Here is a 23,199-nt window from a genome sequence, read left to right on the forward strand (position 1 = left end):
TTTCGATCTTTATTTACGTTCGACGTCCACACTAGGATTTCAATGATCGAAGTCAGTCTTTCTTTGCATCTGGGAAAGGGACCTTCAAGTCGTCTAAGCCTCTAAGGCGTCAAAGTCTCAAAGCAACAAAGCCGACTATTGTTTTTTTTTTTTAAAAACCGGGTCCAACCGGTTCTAAACCCGGTAAAAACCGGACCGAACTGGGAAAAAAACCGGACCGGTTTTGATGAAATCTTAGAACCGAGAATCGGCCTAGAGGTCCAAAAAAACAGTCCGGTCTACCGGTCCAAACGCTCACCCCTATGTTGGATAACTCCTATTGGTAGGTAAATTTTAAATGGCGCAAAGTTACTAGTCCAATAATTTATTTTAGCCTGATTGGAGAAAAGAGTTAAAGGTGGGAGAAATGATTGCAGTCAGATTCAAGTAGTCGGTAGTGATTACTATGTGAAATCAATAGTTGCATTGCCATTCACACAATCAAAATTGAAATTGAGTGATCGTTGGGACGCTAAGGGTTAGTTATTGATTGAATATGAATATTATTTCAATTTTTTCTATTTAGATTTGTTTATATATAGGGCATTAAATTAATATCTCGCCCCGTATATTGAAAATCAAGGATTGACATTGAACTGTTGCTCCAAATGATAACTCCTTGCTTGAATCAACCTCTAAATGGAATAGTTTCATTAAATCATTAGAGCGAGTTCAAATCTTCAAAAACAAAATGAGGGAAAGATGTTGCATCTTATTTTCCCAAAATTTTGGATTCTACCCTCCACTTCTTCACTTTGACGGTTTTAGTCTGAAATGTCCTGTTTCTTCTCCCAATGGTTCTATCTACATTCAAACTTAGTAACTCCATTTTAAGCTTTTAAGTATTATTTTATAATACTTTATTTACTTATCAATTTAAAATAAAAAATCAAATTTTCAAAAATTCTAGCATGTAAAACCGAATGTTACAATTATCTACCCCTTTATGATAATTTTGTCCTCATAATGAAAAAAAAATAATAAAAAATCACAACCCTTTAATTTTAACCATTTATATCTTCTTTCCATGATTAATTTTAATCTATCCACTACGTATTGGCCCACATATATGAGATCAACCCTTCAACTCATATCCCCATTAGGTTATAATTCAAAGAATTTAGACTTACAAGTTCATAAAGAAAAGGTTATCCTCAAGAGAAACTTATGTACTGTATCCTTACTAAATTTCCCACAATATATTTAATTTCATTCTTTCATGGAGTACATTCTATATTTGAATACCATTTTGGTTCGTAGCTTAACATAATTTCCCATTTTGCCTCTATGGCTTGTAAAAAAAAGAACGCCATAACCTTCACTCCAAAAGATCATCAATCATGGGTAGGGTTACTTGTTGATGGTCTCTTTCCACTCCAAACTTTGAAAGCATTCCTTTATCCAACTTGTTAGTCTTATAATAGGCATGCATGCTTAGCCATTCTTTTATATAACTTCCTTTCTATAGGAATTTCCTATCCCATGGATAGTTATCCACCCCTTTAAGATATTATTAGGTTTAGTCTAAAATAACCTTATGTGGTATACTCCTAAATTCTTATAGTCACCCCTTTCAAACAATGCCTATTAACCTTGTATCATCATATCGCCATATGACATTTCTTATATTTATGTATCCATCAAAGATATAAGGTTACTTGTACCTTTTTCCATCTTAGTGTCACTTGGGGATGTGTGCTCATACTTTAAATTATTAAAGCACCTAACCCATGAGGACCATTGGTTATCATATTTTCCTTGTCTTCACACTGTTGTATATGACATGCGCGCTTCTTGTTTCCTAAATTTTCTTCGGTTCCTAACTCGTTTCTTTGTATCAACAGTTTTTCGTTACTTCTCCACCCAAATACTATCTTCCTATTCTTTGCTTCTTTTTCTTGGAGATGCTATTAGGACCTACCTAAAAGTTCGAATTTATGTAAGAAATATTTTAAAACCTACCTTGAAAAAAAATTTAAGACTACCTATGAAGGCGTCCCACATCAACACAACAATGAAACAATTCTTTGTATAGCTTCAACTGACTTGATGTTTTTAATCATGAATAGTTAAGCAGAAAATGGTATACAACCAATTTAGAATTAGTTTAGCAACTTCGAGTCAATTGGGTTCGCTAGCAATATCGACCCTTCCAATTTGAGTTTAAAGAAAAATACATTTCTTAAAACCAATTTTTTTTTTTTTTTTTGCCATTTAACCTCTCTGGATCAACAAGTTTTCACCAAACCAGGAGATAGGTTTTTTTCTGATTTAATTGCAGCCAATTTGTTAAAATCTATAAATCGGGAACCTGATTGGTTTCTAGTTGAATTGTCCGGTTTGGTTTTTAAGGTATATGGCCCCATCCACCATAAATATTGTTGATTATTGCAATTTTATAGATAATCATGTGGTTTTATGTTCTAGATCTAATAGTAAAACTTATAAGTGAGTTGATATGATTAATTAACCAATTGATTATATATGTAAACCTGGGTTAGTCGGTTGATTAGCTGGGGACTTGAGGTTAATGGTGGGATGGTGATATTAATAAATAAAAGTTAAGGAATAAACTTTGTAGACGTGTTCACACGGCACTTTCCAACCAAAGACTTTAAGTAATAGGGCATAAATTAATTGAGTTCCGGATTAAGTGGAATATTTTTATAAAGTTTTAAACAAGTGTTGTACCCACCCCACATGCAAATATACTAATCTAGGATTGAACAAAAGATTCTCATCCCTCCCCAAATATTATAAAATTATCAAATGAGAACATCAACAACAAAGGGAGCTTATTTTTGTATTAAAACTCGATAACGCTTACATCGATTAAATCCAAATAGAACTCGAACTTGAATTTTTTTTTTTTATAATGGTTCGATTCCTTTTCAGTTGTTTTGACTAAAATGGGCAATTAAGCTCGTTTTTGGTTTATTGCTCTTGTATCTTACTTACATATCGAGATGTTCCAATACTAAGAAAAAAAAAATTGGTAACATAACAGCAAAAAAAAAAAAATCTATTTATTATTATTATTATTATTATTATTATTATTATTATTATTTTTATTATTATTATTATTATATATATATATATATATATATATATATATATATATATATATATATATATATATACACGTTCAAATGTTTTTCACATCTATTGTGTGCTAGAATGTACCAATAGAAATTTAGCATTAATTATATTTATATTAAATGTTATCCATACTTATAACTTATTTTTATGGAAACTAATTAAATTCGTCATTAATGTCCACAATAATATTCTTTCAGAATGAATTATATCGAAAATAATGAGAGTGTATGTCAGCAGAATGAGAGTGTATTTTAGAAGAATACACTTACGTTCTTCATATTCTATGCCAAATACGAACTCATATATAAAAGGAAGAATTTCGTGTATGCCATTCTTAACCTTTAAAATATCGTATTTGCCCAAATTTATTTTTTTAATATTTTTTAAAATCTTTTAATCACTTTTCAGATTTTATAATAATTTTAATTATAAATAAAAAGCTAATGGACCGAATTGCCCTTTAATCTTTAAACCCTTTTTCCTTAACCTGGATAAATGGTATGGCCCTCTAAATCCCTAATAGCCTTGATGCATTATTATTGATCGACCATGATTTTCCCCTGTATTCGATGAATCACAACCTCTCTTAGTCGATCTTATCACAATCTAATTTAGTTTCTGTCTGAAGCACAAGTTATCCACATCTTAGATTTGATTTTAATTTCAATATTACCATGGATGATTCTCATACTAAGAAGGAAGCCTAATCAGGTGATGGTTTAAATGTTGTTAAGGATACAACGGAAACAAAGAAGTCGTCGGAGATCCCTCTACATCTGGAGAAACCGTTACCGGGAGATTGTTGTGATTGTGGTTGTGTACACAGGACATATATTCTGATGAGCTTAAATTCAGAGTTTGCAGCAAATTCTTTTCAGGAGAAGCAACCAACACCTTGTTAAAGTGACACAAGAACATGAATAACTTTTGTATTATGATAACTAATTAAATCTTTGTCTCCACTTGCAATAAATAGTTGTCGAGTACAATCGAATACTAAGACAATCGACACCACCATCAACAACAATGAACAGACACCATGTAACGACCCAAAAATCACGACCAAAAATTTCTTTTAAAAACATTACTAAAACTAGATTTATAAAAACGTATCATAAGTCAAACATAACTTTCGAGTATTAAATTCGAAACATAGTATCATTATCAGAGTCAACATTCCCAGGCTAACTGACTATGGTGTGTGCTCTGCAATCTTCCCGAGCTCCTCTTTTGAAAACCGAGTACCTGAAACCAAAACTGAAAACCGTAAGCACAAAGCTTAGTGAGCTCCCCCAATCTACCACATACCACACAATAACATATAAAACACATACTGGGCCTTGCCCACTGCATCGGACCGAAGTCCGGACTAACTGGGGCCTTGCCCCCTACATCGGACCGAAGTCCGAAGCTGACTGGGACCTTGTCCCCTACATCGAACCGAAGTCCGAAGCTGACATCGGACCGAAGTCCGAAGCTGACTGGGACCTTGTCCCCTACATCGAACCAAAGTCCGGAGCTGACATCGGACCGAAGTCCGAAGCTGACTGGGACCTTGTCCCCTACATCGGACCGAAGTCCGAAGCTGACATCGGACCGAAGTCCAAAGCTGACTGGGACCTCTGTCCCCTACATCAGACCGAAGCCCGAAGCTGACTGAACATAGCATAAACATATCAACTAGCATAAACACATAAATCATGTCTGAGCCACGAAGGCATCAAACATACTAACTACTACATCAGACCGCAATCCGAAGCTGACTGCTAGCTAAACGAGCCGGCATTGTGGCCTTAGACCCGTTCCTACTGAAGGGAAACTCACCTGAACTGCTGAGCTCTGCTGATAAACCTCGGGCTGCTACTCGACAATCCCCTGAACCGCTGCTCCTCTAGCTCTCCGAGCTATCAATATACATATAACACTTAGTCTGACAGTCAACTAAGTCAACTCTGGTCAAAGTCAACCTTCCAGGTCAACCCTACTCGCCGAGTCCTCCTAATGACTCGCCGAGCCCTAGCAATCATGTCATCCAGCGTTTTACAGCTGGACCGGCTCACAAGCTGGCGGATATCGCTCCGCAACATCTCATGATAACGGGCCTTCTTCATTTCCTCATCGTCACATCAGTTATGAGATCAGAGAAGCAGTGGACCGTTGGGGTTCGGGCATGTTAAGGGCTACCGTCAGTCTGGGAACCATCATGTTGTTAGTCATGGAATGGATGATGTCAGGATGTGACGTATGGACCCGATCGGTTGGATCGGAAGGTTGTTAGAGCCATAGCGACAGGATAACTAGTGGAAACTAGTTCCAGAGAAAGATTTCATTCAGAAGTCGTGGGAGCGGCTAAGTAAGGAGTCCTTTGACTCCACAGTTGAGTTGGAACTCAGTGTTTCAGTCAGTTCAGTGTTTCGGACAGCTCAGTGTTTCAGGCATGTTCAGTATTGCAGGCAATTTAGTGTTTGGATAGTTTCAGAGTTTTGGGCAGTATTAGTATTTGTGTTGGAATGCAAGTGTTGACGGTATAGTTGGTTGATTTGGAAATGGCAAGTCTCTCTCAGCAGGATCAGTTGAGCCTTTTGTCGAGTATAAGTGATCTGTAAGGATAGCTAGGCAGGTAGCTTTTCGTTCAGGATGGAAGGCTCGAGTTAGTAGGAGATAAGTAATCAGGTGGGATAAAAGCAAGATGGTTCCAACAGCATCGATTCAGTATGGATGGCAGAATGGATAGAACAGTTATAGATAGTCGAGGTATCTTCCGGAGTCGCTGGGAGCGACTAGGAGATTACGATGGAGTGTAGTGATCAGTGGGAGTTCGGTAACTCAGATATTGGCAGAATAGTTGAACAAGGGTAGTCTCAGTGCATCCGGTAGGCAGATGAGAGGCAACAGGAATTTCAGACAGAGGAAGTAACGTTGAGGAAATTATGGAAAAAGAAAGGATTCAGTATGTACCAACGGTAGTGATCGACATGGTGAGTGGCTGGAGTGATGGACAAAAGGGTGTTAGATTTCCCAGACAGAGAGTTGGAGGCAGTTCGCAGGCAGTTGGTCATAGCAAACTTCGAGGACGAAGTTTAGTTTAAGTGGGGGAGAGTTGTAACACCCCAAAGTTTGGAAAGCCAAGAAAAGAAAGAAAACCTCAAGTTTAGGGGAGACTCGGCGAGTCCATGGAGGGACTCGGCGAGTCCGAGCGGGATCCGGGTTGAGGTGTAAGCAACCGACTCGGCGAGTCGGCCAAAGAGACTCGACGAGTTGGGTCTGATCGAGGAAAAACCCTAAATCCGGGACTTGGAGCCTATTTAAGCGTCTCATTCTCTTTCCTAGGGTTCCTTTACTGCCTCTCTACCCCAGAACTACAAACCCTAGCCGCCATATCCGTTTTTGAGCTAGATCTTGCCTTAAAGAGTGCACTAAAGCTTGGAGGAGGAAGAAAGACCTTGGAGGTGCAAGAATGGACTGTAGATCTGGGATTGAGGAGTCATTTCAGAACAATTGGAGGTAATAAGTTGTTGCTTGGACTCCCTTTTGCACCTAGATCTATTCTTATGTGTGAGTTTGGACATTTTTGGCATGATAGGTAACCATTTCGAGTTAGAGGTCCAGATCTGAGGTTGCTACCTCAGATCCATGCTTGTTTTGGTCTAGAATTCCCTAAAGTATCAGCCCTTGGTATGTTGAAGAACTATGTTTGCCATAAACCCTAGTTGAATGTGTTTTGAGCCTAGATCTCTTAATCTACACGTAAAGTTTGCCACTTTACGTGGGGGATAGGCCTTAGAAGTATGGATCTATGAGTTGGAAGCTCTGTTTGGCTCGAAAAGCCACTGCATGGATTGAGGACTGAATAGACTCGACGAGTCCTTCGAGTGGACTCGGCGAGTAATTTGAAGATGAGGAGGAACTCGACGAGTGGGATGAACAGCTCGTCGAGTCGGATGAAGTTAAGCATGAACTCGGCGAGTTGGAAGAACAAATCGGCGAGTCTGTTGAAGGTTGTCTTGGACTCGGCGAGTCTGTTCTTGAACTCGGCGAGTCAGAACGCGAAACCCTAAACCCTTCGAGTTAGGAGTCGAATCAGTGAGTCGGGTGGTGACTCAGCGAGTTGGACAGGACAGGACTTGGAGCTAGTTGGACTCGGCGAGTCATAGACTGACTCGGCGAGTCGAGTCGCGAATAAGAAAGACCCTGAGCGTATGAACTCGGCGAGTCAGTAGGTAGACTCGGCGAGTAGGGTTGACCTGGAAGGTTGACTTTGACCAGGATTTTGACCTTAACCAGAGTTGACCTAGGGACCTTTGGAGGTGAGTTGCACTAAGTGTTATATTGGCTTTTGAAGCTCGAAGAGCTAGTGGAGCAGCAGTTCGGAGTCAGAGGTCAAGTAGCAGTCAAAAGGATTAGCAGCATCAGTTCAGCAGTCTCAGGTGAGTTTCCTTCCAGTAGGAACGGGTCTAAGGCCACAATGCCGGCCCGTTCAGTTAGCAGTAGCTTCAGGACTTCGGTCCGATGCAGTAGTAGTATGTTTGATGCCTTCGTGGCTCAGACTGGATTTATGTGTTATGTGTTATGTGTCCGGGCAACAGCCCGATGTAGTATGCAGTATATGTGAGGATGCTAGTTGTTATGTTATACTATGTTGTGTTCAGTCAGTTAGCTTCGGACTTCGGTCTGATGGAGGGGACAAGGTCCCAGTTAGTTAGCTTCGAACTTCGGTCCGATGGAGGGGACAAGGTCCCAGTCAATTAGCTTCGGACTTCGGTCCGATGGAGGGGACAAGGTCCCAGTCAGTTAGCTTCGGACTTCGGTCCGATGGAGGGGACAAGGTCCCAGTCAGTTAGCTTCGGACTTCGGTCCGATGGAGGGGACAAGGTCCCAGTCAGTTAGCTTCGGACTTCGATCCGATGGAGGGGACAAGGTCCCAGTCAGTTAGCTTCGGACTTCGGTCCGATTGGAGGGGGCAAGGCCCCAGTATGTGCTTTATATGTTATTGCATGGTATGTGGTAGATTGGGGGAGCTCACTAAGCTTCGTGCTTACGGTTTTCAGTTTTGGTTTCAGGTACTCAGTTTTTCAAAGGAGGAGCTCGGGAAGGTTACAGTGCACACACCATAGACAGTTAGCCTGGGAATGTTTGACAGTCAGCTTCGGACTTCGGTCCGATGTAGGGGACAGAGGTCCCAGTCAACTTTGGACTTCGGTCCGATGTCAGCTTTGGACTTCGGTCCGATGTAGGGGACAAGGTCCCAGTCAGCTTCGGACTTCGGTCCGATGTCAGCTCCGGACTTCGGTTCGATGTAGGGGACAAGGTCCCAGTCAGCTTCGGACTTCGGTCCGATGTCAGCTTCGGACTTCAGTTCGATGTAGGGGACAAGGTCCCAGTCAGCTTCGGACTTCGGTCCGATGTAGGGGGCAAGGCCCCAGTTAGTCCGGACTTCGGTCCGATGCAGTGGGCAAGGCCCAGTATGTGCTTTATATGTTATTGTGTGGTATGTGGTAGATTGGGGGAGCTCACTAAGCTTCGTGCTTACGGTTTTCAGTTTTGGTTTCAGGTACTCGGTTTTCAAAAGAGGAGCTCGGGAAGATTACAGAGCACACACCATAGTCAGTTAGCCTGGGAATGTTGACTCTGATAATGATACTATGTTTGGAATTTAATACTCGAAAGTTATGTTTGACTTATAATACGTTTTTATAAATCTAGTTTTAGTAATGTTTTTAAAAGAAATTTTTGGTCGTGATTTTTGGGTTGTTACAAGTTGGTATCAGAGCCTTGGTTTGAGGGATTTGGGCGCACTTCCGAGTGTGCCTGAACTCAAACTAAGGAAGTGGTATAGAGTGTTCAAAAGAAAAATCGTAGTTACAAAAGAATTAAAAAAAAAGAAAAAAAAAAGAAAAACAATTTTAGAAAAAGTGTAAAGAAAAGAGTTTTAGAAAAAGCAAAAAGAGTTTTGAAAAGAGAAAAGGGTGTGGTGCATGCAATCAGCCGAGCTCAAGTAAGTACTCCCAATTTACCCATACAAGTTATGTTATCAGTATCAGTTTCAGTTATAGTTTTAGTTCCGGCTTCAGTAGAACAGCATGCTAGAATAGGACTAAGGATCTAGGATGATGCCTTATGTGCCTGCTTTATGTGTTCAGCTTGATAAGGAGTTCATGATAGTAATGAGTAGACAGTAGCGGGATAGCCTCTGTAGGTTATGCCTGATAGTATGAGCTTAGCATTGTATGCTAGTGCAGTTTCTTGTTCGAGAATAGTTATGCCTGAGTATGTTTCCTTTATCCGAATGCTGCTTGCTTTGTGCTTTGTGGGACTCTGAGTGATGGGAGCTAGCCATTAGGTGAATACGTCACATCACATGTGATCAGGGTTGAATAATCTCAGAGTGCTGGATTTGGCCCTACTGTGCAGCTCTAGTTTGAGTCTAACCGTTGTAGGGACGAGACTTTTACTCGAAGGATTATCCGAGCCTCATCGCATGTGATGGTATTCAGGTGGTGGCTAATTGGCATTACAAGGAGGCCTTCAGCAGTTGAGGACTGGTTGGGTAGAGCCAGAAGTTCCCTAGGGCAAGCCTAGGATGAGAGTAGCAGAGATCAGTAGTAGAGAAAAGAGGATTTGGTGGAGTTGAGGTAACCCTTGAGGAAAGTACGGATAAATATGGAAGGTAGTAAGGGCCCATACTACTGAAAGCAGAGGATCCGCACTTGATTCAAGAGGGGCCAAGACGAAACCAGGGAATGGTGTAGTGAGTGAGAAATCCCTCAGCAGTAGTGTGTAAATTGATCAGGATTTTGTTATATTTTCAGCATGGTGACATTGCGGGAGCTACCAGTTAGCAGTTCAGGCGTCGAGGAGGGATCTGGCTCAGGTTTTGGAGCCGGGCAGCTTGAGGATCAGATGAGGGATTTCATTTCCGCAGAGATCATGCGCAACATCATCGATCAGACTCCAGTGATTTTCGGTTCGGTTAGAGAGGCCATCATGGAGCTTATGGACAGCCGACTTAAGGCCTTAAGGGCCGGGGCAGTTTCAGGACAGTTTGGGGCTCATCTAGACCCCGATTCTCATGGATCCCAGGGATCCATCAGGGAGGGGAGTCCCATTTTTAGCACTTGTCATCCGGGGTCGGGAGTGAGTGGTCCACCTTACCCCCAAGAGGGTTCCCTGCAGGATTGGATTGTTGCAGAGGTTTCGCGGGCTCTGCAGGAAGAGTTACCGAACACCATTGGGCGTATCACCGATAGAGTGGTCGACGGGATTGAAAGGCGGACCTCAACTGTCCAGGCATTGGGTGAAATGGTCACTATGACCCATGAACGGGAGATTGGCTCGGATAGTCAGCTTGGGAAGAGAAAGCGGTCTTCCGGTCTAGTTCGGCAAGATGGGCAGTCGGACACTGTAGTATTTGGTGTCAGGGGCCCGCAGGGTCGAGCTGGTTGCACGAGGGAGAAGGGAGCACGGGCTGGCGTGCGCAGCAAGTCTAAGTGCGGCAGATGCGGATGGAGGGGTCACAAACGTCGAGAATGCACAGTAGAAGTAGAGTTATGCCATCGTTGTCATCAGCCTGGCCATGTTAGGGTGAACTGCCCCGTTCAACGGTTGGGACAGCCTCATCGTCATAATAGGGTTCGGAAGTCAGAGGGATTTGAGGATCCTTCAGAGCAGGTTGCGGGTATGATTCTTTTCCTTCTATTTTATTATTCATGGTATTATTGCCATGTTGCTGCATTGATGTCAATAAGCTTATGTGTTGGGTATTATGTTATCTGCTTGTGTCGGAGGTTTATGCCATATGCATACCATGGGATTAGAATGGTGAATTGGAGATCGTCCCCTCTAGATCAGGTTATTTCGGATTCAATATCTGTAGCATGTATGTGTAAGATGCAGTAGTGCTTTACTACTTGCCGAAGGTGTTAGTCGAGTAATGATCAGTTATATACTCAGTTGTGATAGTTCAGAGTTTTTAGTGGAGTAGCTAGCGGTCAGTAAGAAAGTGGGTTGGGGAGGTGCACCCCAAACGCAGATTCTCGGGATGTAGTCCCTAAAGCAATTACGGTTAAGGATCGAAGGGTGCTCAGTCAGATAGCAGGAAGGGTGCGGACCTGGTAGGAGTTAGTTGGAGCGCTGGCAAGGGTAAACGTCGGCGGTCAGCATATCGCCCTCTAATGAAGGGAAGGTTGGAAATCCTTTCGACCAGTGAGCAGTAAGGATCTAGTCGAATCCAAGTGGGGGAGAACCCTTCCAAGTATACAAGAATAAGAGCCACGTAGACTCTGAATGATTGCGCGGCCTCTGAGGTGATTGTAGCACAGTGATAGATGGATTGAGGAGTTCGAGGACCTTCCCAGCAGTTAGTTCATGTAATCGAGATGGGTAGAAGCTGGTTGAGAATCCAGGATTGGAGGATCACCTGTAGAGGCTCAAGTGAGTCGGAATGAGGATCCGGAGATCGGTTAGCAAGAGATGTTTTCGTATTAGTAGCCAGTGGCAGAGTCAGCATGCAGGATTGCGTGGATTCGGGAGTTGGGAGTTTGGAAACTTCCCAACGAAAGCTTCTTGTATCCGGATTAGTAGACGGTTGGTTTGGGAACCAAGCCGAAGAGTTCCTCGACGAAGCGCTAAGTATATGAAGGATATAAGATGTCAAGAATGATGCAGTATTCAAAGAATAAGGGCTGTTTTTGGGAAATCAGGATGAGGAATCACTAGCGGGACTAGGGATAGTCAGGATGTCCTCGGGATAGTAGTAGTGTTGTAAGTCTGCGGGGGTAGCCATAGCATTCACTAGCAGTCAGATAGTAGTAGTAGTAGTGTTGTAAGTCTGCGGGGGTAGCCGTAGCATTCACTAGCAGTCAGATAGTAGTAGTAGTGTTGTAAGTCTGCGGGGATAGCCGTAGCATTCACTAGCAGCCAGATAGTATTACAGAGTTGTAAGTCCGCGAGCGTAGTCGCAGCCTTTATCAGATTGGTAGGTAGCATGAGCACGTGTTAGACGCAGGAAAGCAGTAGTACCCACCAGTTCGGGTGCAGCAGTGAGGATATGGGAATCCACGGGTTAGATTTCGGATTTCCCAAATGGTTCAGATATGGCTAAGTCAGCAATTTTGGCTATAGATTGTCACATCAGTTATGAGATCAGAGTAGCAGTGGACTGTTGGGGTTCAGATATGTTAAGGGCTACCGTCAGTCTGGGAGCCATCATGTTGTTAGTCGTGGAATTGATGATGTCAGGATGTGACGTATGGAACCGATCGGTTGGATTGGAAGATGGTTAGAGCCGCAGTGACAGGATAACTAGTGGAAACTAGTCCCAGAGGAAGATTTCGTTCAGAGGTCGTGGAAGCGACTAAGTGAGGAGTCCTTTGACTCCACAGTTGGGTTGGAGTTCAGTGTTTCAGGCAGCTCAGTGTTTCAGTCAGATCAGTGTTTTAGGCAGCTCAATGTTTCAGCCAGTTCAGTGTTTCAGGCAGCTCAGTGTTTCAGTCAGTTCAGTGTTTCAGGCAGCTCAGTGTTTCAGTCGGTTCAGTGTTTCAGGTCGTTCAACGTTTCAGTCGGTTCAGCGTTTCAGGCAGTTTAGAGTTTCAGGCATGTTCAGTATTGCAGGCAGTTCAGTGTTTGGAAGGTTTCAGAGTTTTGGGACAGTAGTAGTATTTGTGTTGGAATGCAAGTGCTGACGGTATAGTTGGTTGATTTGGAAATGGCAAGTCTCTCTCATCAGGATCAGTTGAGCCTTCTGCCAAGTGTAAGTGATCTGTAAGGATAGCTAGGCAGGTAGCTTTTCTTTCAGGAGGGAAGGCTCGAGTTAGTAGGAGTTGAGTAATCAGATGGGATATAAGCAAGCTGATTCCAGCAGCATCGTTTCAGTATGAGCGGCAGAATGGATAGAACAGTTATAGATAGTCGAAGTGTCTTCCGGAGTCGCTGGAAGCGACTAGGAGATTGCGATGGAGTGTAGTGACCGGTGGGAGTCCGGTAACTCAGATATCGGTAGATTAGTTGGACCAGAGTGGTCTCAGTGCATCCAGTAGGCGGATGAGGGGTACATAATTCTCAGTCGGAGGAAGTAACATTGAGAAAACTAAGGAAAGGAGAAGAATTCAGTATGTACCAACAGTAGTGACCAGCACTGTGAGTGGTTGGAGTGATGGGCAGAAGGGTGTTAGCTTTCCAGATAGAGAATTGGAGGCAGTTCGCAGGACAGTTGGTCATAGCAAACTTCGAGGACGAAGTTTAGTTTAAGTGGGGGAGAGTTGTAACACCCCAAAGTTTGGAAAGTCAAGAAAAGAGAGAAGACCTCAATTTTAAGGGGAGACTCGACGAGTCCATGGAGGGACTCCGCGAGTCCGAGCGGGACCCGGGTCGAGGTGTAAGTGACCGACTCGGCGAGTCGGCCAAGGAGACTCGAGGAGTTGGGTCTGAACGAGGAAAACCCTAAATTCGGGACTTGGAGCCTATTTAAGCGTCTCATTCTCCTTCCTAGGGTTCCTTTACTGCCTCTCTACGCCACAACACCAAACCCTAGCCGCCATATCCGTTTTAGAGCTAGATCTTGCCTTGAAGAGTGCACTAAAGCTTGGAGAAGGAAGAAAGGCTTTGGAGGTGCAAGAAGGGACTGTAGATCCGGGATTGAGAAGACATTTTAGACCAATTGGAGGTAATAAGCTGTTGCTTGGAATCCCTTTTCACCTAGATCTATTCTCATGTGTGTGAGTTTTGGACATTTTGGCATGATAAGTAACCATTTCGAGTTAGAGGTCCAGATCTGAGGTTGCTACCTCAGATCCATGTTTATTTTGGTCTAGAATCCCCTAAAGTATCAGCCCTTGGTATGTTGATTAAGTATGTTGCCATAAACCATAGTTTGAATGTGTTTTAAGCTTACATCTCTTGATCTACACGTAAAGTTTGCCACTTTACGTGGGGGATAGGCCTTAGAAGTATGGATCTATGAGTTGGAAGCCCTACTTGGCTCGAAAAGCCACTGCATGGATTAAGGACTGAATAGACTCGGCGAGTCCTTCGAGTGGACTCGGCGAGTATCTTGAAGATGAGGAGGAACTCGACGAGTGGGATGAACAGCTCGTCGAGTCGGATGAAGTTAGGCATAAACTCGGCGAGTTGGAAGAACAACTCGATGAGTTGGTTGAAGATTGCCTTGGACTCGGCGAGTGTATTAGTGGACTCGGCGAGTCAGGTCGCGAAACCTCAAACCCTTCGAGTTGAGACTCGAATCAGTGAGTCGGGTGGTGACTCAGCGAGTTGGTCAGGACAGGACTTGGAACTAGTTGGACTCGGCGAGTCATAGAATGACTCGGCGAGTCGAGTCACGAATAGAAAGACCCTGAGCTTATGAACTCGGCGAGTCATTAGGAGGACTCGGCGAATAGGGTTGACCTAGAAGGTTGACTTTGACCAGAGTTGACTTAGTTGACTGTCAGACTAAGTGTTATATGTATATTGATAGCTCGGAGAGCTAGAGGAGCAGCGGTTCAGGGGATTGTCGAGTAGCAGCCCGAGGTTTATCAGCAGAGTTCAGCAGTTCAGGTAAGCTTCCCTTCAGTAGGAACGGGTCTAAGGCCACAATGCCGGCCCATTTAGCTAGCAGTCAGCTTCGGATTTCGGTCTGATGTAGTAGTTAGTATGTTTGATGCCTTCGTGGCTCAGACAGGATTTATGTGTTTATGCTAGTTGATATGTTTATGCTATGTTCAGTCAGCTTCGGACTTCGGTCCGATGTAGGGGACAGAGGTCCCAGTCAGCTTTGGACTTCGGTCCGATGTCAGCTTCGGACTTCGGTCCGATGTAGGGGACAAGGTCCCAGTCAGCTTCGGACTTCGGTCCGATGTAAGCTCCGGACTTCGGTTTGATGTAGGGGACAAGGTCCCAGTCAGCTTCGGACTTCGGTCCGATGTCAGCTTCGGACTTCGGTTCGATGTAGGGGACAAGGTCCCAGTCAGCTTCGGACTTCGGTCCGATGTAGGGGGCAAGGCCCCAGTTAGTCCGGACTTCGATCCGATGCAGTGGGCAAGGCCCAATATGTGCTTTATATGTTATTGTGTGGTATGTGGTAGATTGGGGGAGCTCACTAAGCTTCGTGCTTACGGTTTTCAGTTTTGGTTTCAGGTACTCGGTTTTCAAAAGAGAAGCTCGGGAAGATTGCAGAGCACACACCATAGTCAGTTAGCTTGGGAATGTTGACTCTGATAATGATACTATGTTTGGAATTTAATACTCGAAAGTTATGCTTGACTTAAGATACGTTTTTATAAATCTAGTTTTAGTAATGTTTTTAAAAGAAATTTTTGGTCGTGATATTTGGGTCGTTACACACCATAAATACTTTCGTTCTTAATCTAGAGTTAATCAACGTAATCAACTGAGAAAACAATTAGTTAACCATAAGAATGAAAATTTGAACCTTGCAATCAATTGCTTCTAGAAATTACCCTCGTCGTACCTGCGCTCGACTGAACTCCAACAACTATTATTTCATATCCGATCAAATAAATATTGCACATTTATCAATATCAAACAAGACACAAACCACTGGAAATGTGCATAGAAGCGAGAAAAAGAAATTTGAGTTCAATGGCAGTACAATAAAATGACTCCATTCATCTTTATCGTAGCATGATTGGGTTAGTTTTCTTGGATAATTTATCTGGAAAAGGAATGAAATTGCTTAATCTTTGTACTTTTACTTTAGTTTGTTACAAGTAGATAGCAATGTGATTTGGGGGCAATATGATCTATACAGGTTAAGGAAAAAATGTTTCAAGATTAAAGGGTAATTTAGTCAATTAGTTTATTTTTTAAAAATTAAAATGATTATAAAATATGTAAAATGATTAAAAGATTTTAAAATATGTTTGAAAAATAAATGTGGGCAAATACGATATTTTAAAGGTTAATAAGGGTATATATGATATTTAGATTTAATGACGGACAAATACGATATTTTGAAGCTTAACAAGGGTATATACGAAATTCTTCCTATATAAAAACCTACATGTGAATTCATTCTGAAAGAATGTTATTACTGACATTAATGATGGATTTAATTAGTTTCCATAAAAAAAAATTATAAATATGGATATCATTTAATATACATATAATTATGGAAATCATTTAATATCTATATTTATTTAATTAAATAATTATTTAATTTTATAAATTTCTATTGGTGCATTTTAGCACACAATAAATGTAAGAAACAAAATAACCTAGCCATATATATATATATATATATATATATATATATATATATATATATATATATATATATATATATAGAGAGAGAGAGAGAGAGAGAGAGAGATGGAAGTTGTTCTGAGAACCAAAAGATTTAACTTGAGAACTACTAATCTAAACATCATTTTTTTAAAATTAAAACAACAAATATTAATGAAATGCAACATCTCAGCTATATCTAGAATAAAAAAAAAAGTTAATCGGTTATTTTTTATTGATGATATATATATATATATATATATATATATATATATATATATATATATATATATATATATATATATAGGGTTAGGATCAAATATGAATCACAAATATTGTATGAATGTTTGACCAAATTCTAACCATTTGATTAAAAAGAATGAAAGAATGTGATCTTGAGGTACATATTAGTAACATGGATTTGAATGTATTATATAGTTACAATTACTAATTATTAGGGCCAATATAATATAAAGAGAGAGAAAATGTTAATTATCTAATTTTAGGCAACAATATAAAATTAATTAATAAAATTCAAATCAAATCTCGTATGTTATTCATGATATTTACATTAAATCATTTTTTTTGTAATACGTCTTAACTTAACACATGAACACATATTTTGATTCTTTCATTCTTGAAGAATATTATTTGGTTTAATAGTTTTTTTTAGTCTTTCGGTTTTTCGGTCTTATTGAATACAAATTTTTGTGAAATCACATTATGAAATAATACACCTCATATACAAAATAATAACATATAATTCTTTAAGAAAAATATATTACAATACAATTAATAATATTTAATATGAAAATAAAATCATTTTTATAACGTAATATTTTTGGTAATGCAATATTGGGGTTTATATTTAATATGAAAATAAAATCATTTTTATAACGTAATATTTTTGGTAATGCAATATTGGGGTTTTTATTCTTACGTGTTTAATTAACATGTTGAATTTATAAAACAATTGAAGCAGTCATATTTTTGTTTGATTAACACATGGAATTTTAAAGTAGTCAAATTCTTTATGAATAAAGTAGTTGTATTCTTCAAAAATTAGACAATCATATTCTTCGGGAATAAAGCATGTAAAAGTCAAGTCTAGTTTTTAAATTCATTCAGTAATAAATATTTTATTCTTTAAAGCAATTAGTATGAATTCTTCAAGAATGATAATTGGTCTAGAAGGCAAAATGGTTTTTGTGCAAGTAATTTTGTTTGTAAATCAACCAAACTAGAATATTTGTTATTGATGTAATTTGTTTGTAATTGTTTTCTTTTTCTTAAAGTCAGATTGCCATAGGTAATTTTGAAATAATTAAACTTCAATAAGTTATATTTTTAAAGAATATATCATGTTAAATCTCATTCTTATCTTTTTTCTTAGAATATTAAGTAATTCATTATCAAATAAGTATGCACCCTTTTGAACACAAAATTAAAAACTTTGTTGCTTACAAGTGATATACTTAGTTCTAAACTTAGTTTGAAATTAGTTTACGACTAAATATTTCACTCCAAACACTTTGTATGAATTCTAAAAGAATGGTACCTAAATAAATATTGAAAATGATATTTATGCTTAATGAATTATCATTTATTAGCATTTTGTGATTTTATTAATAATAGAAAACGTATTTTCTAATATAATTCTTAATGATTTTTTAAATAATAACTATGTTCTAAATATTGTGTACGTATATTTTGTAATAGACCCATAAGCAGCACAATAACCACAAAAAGATATTGTAGATGCATATATTTCTCATGAAGTAGCAATGGTAGAAGACAATGAACAATAACCGGGTAAAAAAACTGATGATTAGAGGTAGAAATCAATAATGATAGATGCATTAATGGAATTTCCATAAATATAGGGATGTAATTTTTGGTTATGAAATTAATATTACACAATCTTCCTAATTTGTCTTTGGTTGGTGATTAGTCCACATTTGGCCATACATTCACACAATATATAAGAGTTATATATGAACTTAACTCTCTCTCTCTCTCTCTCTCTCTATATATATATATATATATATATATATATATATATATATATATATATATATATATATATATATAGAGAGAGAGAGAGAGAGAGAGAGAGAGAAAAGAGAGGTTCAAGAGTGAATTCAGTTAAAGGAGAGAACCAAACAACTAACTGTTAACCAGCGGGTCAGAACAGTGTAAGCTTCTTAACATCAACTGATATGATTAAATTAAGAACGTAGAGACAATTTTCTGATTAAGCATAAATTAAACGAGAAATCTCACACTTTTATATATCATAACTAATGTTAGAGATTATGACAATAAAATTTATTTAATCTTGCAAATCTTTCATCAATTTGAGATTATGAACCTTGACGTAACAAAGAGGGTTGATAACTAAATCATTCATCAAAGAGTTATGCTTTACGTTAAAGATTAATCTAAAGAAAAAATCAAAACACTGAAGTTCTATTAAAAAAATTTGATGCATTGGTTTTTTCCTATTTGTTTCATAGAAACTTTCAAAATCAGACTAATAGATATATTTGAGTTCAATATTTAATTTTGGATAAAACACAAAAATTCTCAATGCATCTAGCAGATGCACATTTACTTGAATATAAAACTTTTCAATTTTATGTTTTATAGTTATACATAAAAGCATATGCATGAATAAATAAAAAAAAGAAACGGAATAAGTGATTACATTCCATTAAATGATTATGTTTGGATGATTTTATGTTACTTATAAGAAATATAATTTAAATAGATGAAAATTAGAAAAGAATCATTATCAAATATCAGGTCAATTCTATTACATCAATAAAAAGATTTCAATTTCATGTTTCAAGGTTATTGTGTATTAGAGTACTTGTGATGTCAATTATTGGGAACTACTTATAGCTTGGGATTGTTAATTTTTGGACTCATATAAATTTAGCTTAAGATGGAGATGAATATGGATTATGGATAATTTTACCCTCGGTAACGATTTGATCAATAATAATCATAAAGTTGTGTCTCGGTCTACTTATGATGTTGGTTGTAGACTGATGAACATTATCAATGATTGTTGCTACTTGGTTATATATATATATATATATATATATATATATATATATATATATAGTTTTTGTTGCAGATTTATGATGACATTGGACCATTTTACCCCTAATTATTGAGGATTGGTGTTGTGTTTCACCTAGTAAAAAACTTACATGCATTGTGGATGGACTACCAGTCAGAGAGCTATACAATTAGCTGCAATATGAGAAGTTTCTTCACAATAATCAGATAAAAGGGTTAGGATTTCTTTATTTCTTATCATGTCCTAAAAATACGTTTTCAATTTCAATCATAAAAAACACAAAATGCATAAAACATACCACATAAAAACAAATAAATATTATATAATAGTTGGTAGCCATCTTTTGTAGGTAGCAATACGAGCACTTGTAGCAATTATTAAATCAGGAACAAATTACACTCCATAAAGAAGTAAATCAATTAGACATCGTTTGTCAAATAGAACAACACATATCTACAAATGAAATGTTTGAGTATATGATATTATTTATGCATATTAATATGCATATATTCTTATAAATGTATACACATGCATATAATGCATATACATATACATACGTAGACTTGTCTATGCATATGATGTATACATATACATATAACGCATATGTATATTAAAATGCATATACATTCATATAAATGTATACACATTGTGACAAGTTGAAATTTCTATCTTATAACAAACCCTGCATTCAATCAAAGTTAAACTTTCAATTGCTAAATTTTAGCACTTTTGGAGTCAGTTTGGGTGTTTTGATCTCAAATACATCAAAGGTAATCAAAGGAAGTATACTCTAGGGTTAATTGCACTACACTTAGGTCTCAAAACTCCAAGAGTTTGGAGTTTATGGCCTAAACATGGAGTTTACGGCCATAAACTCTAAGGAGTATAAATATGACACTTAGTCATTTTACTCACTTTTTTACCATTTTCAAACCAAGAAGCCATTCTCTCTCAAGTACCATCCGATTTTCCTTCTTGATCTTCAAGTTAGTAAGTGGTTCTTCCATGATTAGTTCATATACTTCATCACCTAGTGATCTTACATGATTTCATTCATGAAATCATCCTCTTTTCTTAGATCTTCAAGCATTTCACCAAGAACACCAAGAACACACACTAGTGTTCTTGAGCCTTAAGCACCCTTACAAGCGTCTATACTGTAAGTACTCTTGTCTTAGCTTGTTCTAAGCTTAAATCAACTAGATTACACTTAGAAATCATCAAGAAAACTAGATCAAAAGGGAGATTACAGCCAAGGAACCTCCTTGGGCCGTAAACTCTATTTAAGGATCTAAATGAGGCCTAATCCCTTCCAAATCCTTGGAATCAAATCTAGAACATTTATGACATGAACTAAGGACCTTAAACATTGAAATGATACATAATACCATGAGTTTACGGCCGTAAACTCATGGAGATATGGTCCTTAGGCCGTAAACACTAGATAGTGGTGCAATGGTGCCACCGTTCCTTCCTACAGCTTAGACTTGATCATAGAGCACTTCATATTGACATGTAGGACCTTATAACACAAATAGTTACTTAGCACCAAGAGTTTGCGGCCGTAAAATCATGAGGAAATGATCCTTGGGCCGTAAACTCATGTGGTTCTTACCATATGGGCTATAAACTCCCAAGTGAGGCCCTACACCCCTGATGTGAAACCCTATGTGGTTTAACACTTCAGTACAAGTATTTCCTAGTCCATAAGGTTGTTACATTACCTAATTAGTTGTTATAAACACTAATTGTAAGAATATATGTGTCACTATTTGTTAAATAGGATCCGAGTGTGCTCAAATCCTCACTTGACACTTAGCATCCTTTACCGATCTTACATTCGCATCACTCACTTCAGGTGAGTTCATACCCCTTAATCTATCTTTTTAAATGATTCTAAATGCTTTTATAGGGGGAATACAAGTAGAAAACATGAAGTAATAGAATCAATCACATGTGATTCATAACTGTGTTTTCAAACTATGGATTTCACATACTTCAAAATGTGTTTCATACAATGGATTTCAATTACTTTAAACTTTGTTATCAAACAAACGAATTTTTAATCATTTTATAAACTGATGTCAAGTCATTATTATTTATTGTTCAAAACCTTTATATGTATTACAAAACCTCTTTCCAACTTATATATTGTTAATAACCATATCTATACACTTATGTATTAAGTATATATGTATTGATATGAAAGCTGTTACTTCAGTTGGAACACTTTGTGTAGCAAAGGTGTATAAACATACCTGGACATCTCAAACTACATTTATAAACATACCTGGACATCTCAAACTACATTACTAGTAAACTATAATAGATATAGTTTAGGAGATACTACTTGCTATTCCTACTTGCATTCATACTAAAATCAGTGTCACTAGGAGAGAACAAAAGTATTCCGATTATTGAATATGACAAATTGGCTTGGGGATGTATGGTCAGTTCTAGGAGTGGCATAGACTGATCAACTATGCTGGTCCGAGAAGTGATTAGCATATGCACAGGAATATTTGTGGTATGAAAACAAGTCTAAAAACTTACCAACACTACTACAATGAGAACATTAGAATATAACATAAACTTAAAATACTATAGGAGTATTTTGTGTTACTATAATGACATATTTGAGAACTAAACAGGTCCTTATTAGTATGTCAATAGTTTCTAAGTGGATACACTACGGTTATATGTAACTATGGTGGCATAGACTTAGAATCTGTGATCTTTGCTTTACCTCATGTTCCTTGTTTGGTTGTGGACTTAGGGTTAGGATCACTTATTTGAAGGTCTATCCTGTTTTGATTACATATGACTGGTATGCACTACACAAATGTTGAAGTAACTAATAAAGATCATCTTATAATTATTTTAGTGAGTACGTATATTAATTATTTCTTATACCCCTTTTCTCGCATAGATATCATGGTTCGATTCCACATCCCCGGAGACCCGTACTTCCCAAACCAAGGCAATGCTGGATGGCTTGACTATGAGTCGGAAGATGACCATCCAATCCCTTTGGATGATCACCTCGCAGAAGGCTTTTCTGATGGTTCCGACTCAGAGCCTGAAGTCAACAACCTACCCCAAGTGGTTCAAACCCCAAATCTCAACCCCCGACCCGCGTTTCAAGGTCCCGCACTCTTGTGGGCGACAAACTTGAATCGTTGTAGTGATGAACAAGGTCAACCCTTACCCTACAACGGGGATCGGAGCTTTTACAACATAAGTGAGGGTGGCTCGGCTGACCGAGTCCTGCCCATTATTGTCCGCAGAATTGCTCGGAATGTTGAGCAAGGTCGGGCAACTATCGATCGAGTCATGGAAATTTGTAACGCCCGTGTTTCTAGGCTTGCAACTTTTAGCAATGTAATAGTCTAGGTTAACCTTTGTAAACCCAATTTGAAACAATAAAAATGTATTATTTGTGAATTATGTGAATTATGTGTGTATTTTCTTAATTATTATAATATAATGAATTAAGAATAAAATGAGCGTCAAAATTTAAGTGTAAAATAAACTCTATATCTTTGCAAAAAGTTGTAGTGGCCGAAACGAGGTTTCCGAATATATATAGAACGCCCAAATCTGACTTCGTATGAGGAAGTTATGATTTTCTGAAGTTTCGACTTGGCAGTATGTAGCCCGAATACTCGATTTGAGATCGAGCGGTTTTTAGCCGAAACAATCTAAACGAGAATCAAAGATCTCGTTGTTAGTAGTGA

This window comes from Lactuca serriola, chromosome 1, assembly GCF_051521515.1.
Source record: "Lactuca serriola cultivar US96UC23 chromosome 1, Lser_US96UC23_V15, whole genome shotgun sequence".
Classification (NCBI taxonomy): domain Eukaryota; kingdom Viridiplantae; phylum Streptophyta; class Magnoliopsida; order Asterales; family Asteraceae; genus Lactuca; species Lactuca serriola.